Source organism: Cupressus sempervirens, chromosome 4 (genome assembly GCF_028749045.1).
Source record: "Cupressus sempervirens isolate cs-2001-9-10 chromosome 4, ASM2874904v1, whole genome shotgun sequence".
In the NCBI taxonomy this organism is placed as follows: domain Eukaryota; kingdom Viridiplantae; phylum Streptophyta; class Pinopsida; order Cupressales; family Cupressaceae; genus Cupressus; species Cupressus sempervirens.
Genome location: NC_143121.1, coordinates 472411156 through 472414986, shown reverse-complemented (window position 1 = coordinate 472414986; position 3831 = coordinate 472411156). Strand labels below are relative to the sequence as shown.

General features: G+C 35.6%; 1 pseudogene; it reads right to left on the bottom strand.

Moving 5' to 3' along the window:
- Window positions 1-2856: 2856 nt before the first annotated feature.
- LOC149562015 (uncharacterized) lies at window positions 2857-3525 on the bottom strand (annotated as a pseudogene).
- Between the last annotated feature and the right edge of the window lie 306 nt (window positions 3526-3831).

Sequence of the window (3831 nt, the reverse complement as noted above, 5' to 3'; positions counted from 1 at the left end):
TGATGCAGGTTTTGGTTGTGTGTCATAGGCGTACTATGGTTAAACCCTGGCAGAGGGGAGGGTAGTGATGCAAGATATTTTCAAGGATATTACTATCCTAGATTTCTATTTGAGTTGGGAGTGACTCATTGTTGAGTATGGCACTAATTACTCACTACCAAGTTTGTTATGGCACTGATTACCCACTACCAAGTTTGTTGAGTATGGCACTGATTACCCACTACCAAGTTTGTTATGCTCATTAGTAGCATAGGATTTGGTTATTAATAGGGGCTAGAAGGGTTTCCTACTAGGATGGGGTAGACTAGTGGCAAACTTAATTACGTGGCCTCACAAGATTGCATGGGAACTAGCCATACTTGCTGATATGTACCATGAGCTATATGAGATAGTATATCATGATGATCACTCTTGGGCATGCAAAGTAATGGTAGCATAGATATGGAAGTGGGAGCACATTTTTGTCATCTGACCATGGGTTTAACCATAGGAGTGTAGCCAACCCAAAATTTTTGGATACACAAGTTTTGTCCCATAGACCCATAGTGGGGATGTTACATATTACTGGCACATTTTTGATGATCTAATAGCATTCGAGTGGTGGTCATATCGAGAGTGACATAGATGGTCTAATTCATGGGAGCTAGATTATATGTGGTACAATAGACCATTGGTGGGCCAACACTCATAGATAATGGAGCAATTTGTGATTAGCTGAGTATGGTGACAATTTGCAGAGCGACAAGTATTCTCAGTAGAGATGATGACCTATGTTCAATTCTACTTGAATGAGGTATGAGGTTAGCTACCTATTCATGTTTTGAAACACTATGGTTTCAAATTACCTCAATGAGACAAGATACATCTAGGGGTAGCTAATTCCCATTTTCAACATACCCTTTCAAACAATGGACCAACTATAAGGCCAGACCCTTCTTCTTCTTCAAGCTCTACAAAACCTAGGTGGTTGTACCTCAAATTCACTTATGTGGTACTAGTGCTAAAACATACACTTGAATATTGAAAAAGTAGATAAACCCTTATTTCTCCTATTGACTCATGCAATAACAAAGACCTGCAATAGCTAAAAAAAATATAGTACAATTCATAAGTTAAGTGAGGGCATCCTATTCTAGCTCTTCAATCATAAAATATAAAGATTATTTAAATTTGATTTGATTTTATGTGGGTGGGGAAAGTAGATGAAAACCAAGTATGGACAATAAACTAATGATCTTGTAGCTAATTAGTGCCTCATCCATTGGGCAATTCATAAATCTCTCTCATACATTTTGGATATGTAAGACACATATCCTATGCCAAGACTCTAGATCTATCCATTTACCTTGGAAATCGGATATCAATGTTCAATCTAAATTTCATTCTTACCTAATATGCTCCTCAATAAACCTGCAACCTTATTGATTTCCTTGAAGCATTTACATAACACCTTGAATTATAAGCAATAATGAAACAACATACAACCCTAAAGGACTGCAACTATGATCTAGGCTCTTTGTTCAAAGATCATAAAAGATTACAAATCACTGAGAAAGGAGACATGATTTAAAATGAAACTCAATACCTGTTGTTCTTTGTATTGATTTCCTTGAAATAATACATGAAAATACATGAAATTGACTCACAAAATACCAAATAAACTAGATTGTACAATATACATATGATGTCATACAAGAGAAAAAATGGTGGGAATAAGAAATCAATGGGATGGGAAGGGGGTATCACAGCCAAAGCATAGCTTCATGGTCTAGAACTAGCACATCCTAGATACTATCCATTCAAACTTCATCAATTCTAGAATTTCCTTTCCAATTTCCAACTCAAAAATTTTCCATTTTTCCAACCTATTAAATGAAAGGGAGAAAGTACATATATATGATGATAGAATTCAATCCTAACCAAGAGATTTTTTCATTTTCTCTTCCATTCCAAAAAAGATTTGGTTCTTCAATTATGACTCCAACTTAAATCCCAAAATTCATCACAGCTCAAAAACAAATATTCCTCATAACTAAAAATTGGACCCAAATTATACCACAACGGCATAATATTCTCAAAATTGACCCAACAACTTTTACCATGTGTTTTTACCAAGTTTGTAACTATATTTTCAATTTTAATCATTTTCACTAACAAGGCCCAAATTTTATATCTGCCTATAACTTGAACTAGTGAAGACCTACTCAAAATCTGATTCCATGTCTAAATTTCTAATCTTGAGACCTTTCCAACAGTATATGATACTTGATATTTCAAATAAAAATATCCCCTATGGTAGCCATTTACAGTTTCAAACTCCAACTCTAGTATTTCACATTAAAATGCAAAAAATTGAAAAATTAAAAAATTTCCATAGTATAAACAATAGAAAAATTTAATTTTTGAAAAAAAATTTTCACATGGATATTTGGACGCTTGGAAAAAAGATATTCAATATATTAAAATATCCCCTTGTATCTCCCTTGAACACCTGCAAAATGCCACATGTCAGACTCTAATTTGTTCAACCTATTCAAATTGACCCAACAATCTCTCGCTGGATTTCTCAACTTTTTGGGAGGTCACCATTTCACTTGCTTGTGAAACCTCCCATTTTTTGGTGGTGACATGGTGACCACTAGAATTTGGCCATTTTTTGACGCTTTCTCTATTAGTGTACTTGGTCAAAAGTTCCTCGATCTTCATGCCAGCTGGCTATCCATGGGCTCCACTACACATGCCATGGCTTCCAAAACCATGTGTCTTTTAAGACACTTAGAATGGGAGTGTTGTTATATTTAAAGTGAAAAGGTTTCTTCCGCACAAGCCATGTGGGATAATGTATTCTGACTATTTTTAGTGCATGCTCCCATTCTTTCTTCCATGGCATCTATTGATGTCGACTAGTGTTGCATATTCTATGTAATCAGCAAGAAGTTTGTTGTTTACTTTCTGCTTCATGTTCTCAAGTAGTCAAAGTAGAAGCAAATTACCAATGCCTTTGAGAACATCTTCTAGAACCATAGAAAGTGTTGGAGGCAGTACAAAGCTAATGTTCATCTCCATCTATTCCTTTAATCTTGATGCAAGTCTATATTTCTCTGAGTAAAGAAACCCATGAACTCCAAGTTCAAAGTCTGATGGTTTCAAAATATAATCCAATCCTTCAAGATCCCATCTTTTAGCATCCAGGGTTATGAAATTTTTAACACTTTTTGTGATACTGTCAGGAAATCCTTGCCTTGATTCTTTTAGAATAATACTCATATCAATAATTGGATATGTAGACACAAACAGGAATTCAATAGGAAACATATGAATTTTCCTATCATCATCATTCAGCCTCTCACTCATTCTTTTGTCTAGGAATATTTCTTGAAATACTCTCTTCCTTGCCTTTGACACCACCTGCTTGAGGCTCTGCCCCTGCCACTTTACAAATTGCAACTTTTATCCTTTTGCATGGGGGATGTCTTTGATGTGGGCTACCTCCCCTTTAGTTTCCTCCTTTGCATGGGGATCCATTCTTCCTTGGATGTAGCCACTCCCTCTATACTCTACAAGCTACCACCCCTACTATTGATGTGGTCAAATTTATATTAATATAACCAGTGCAATGAAAGTGGTCAAGATAATTGAAAAATGACACTCCATGAAATACCATGATTAAATTCAGAAATGGGTACAATGATCCACTAAGATATCATGGCAACTTGAAACAGTTTAAAAGGAAAGTAATGAATGTGGGAAAATGACCTTTGTTTCAGTGTCAGTTTGAGTAATGACAATGATGAGAAGGAATCCATGTCTTCTTGTGGGCCTCAACCAAAT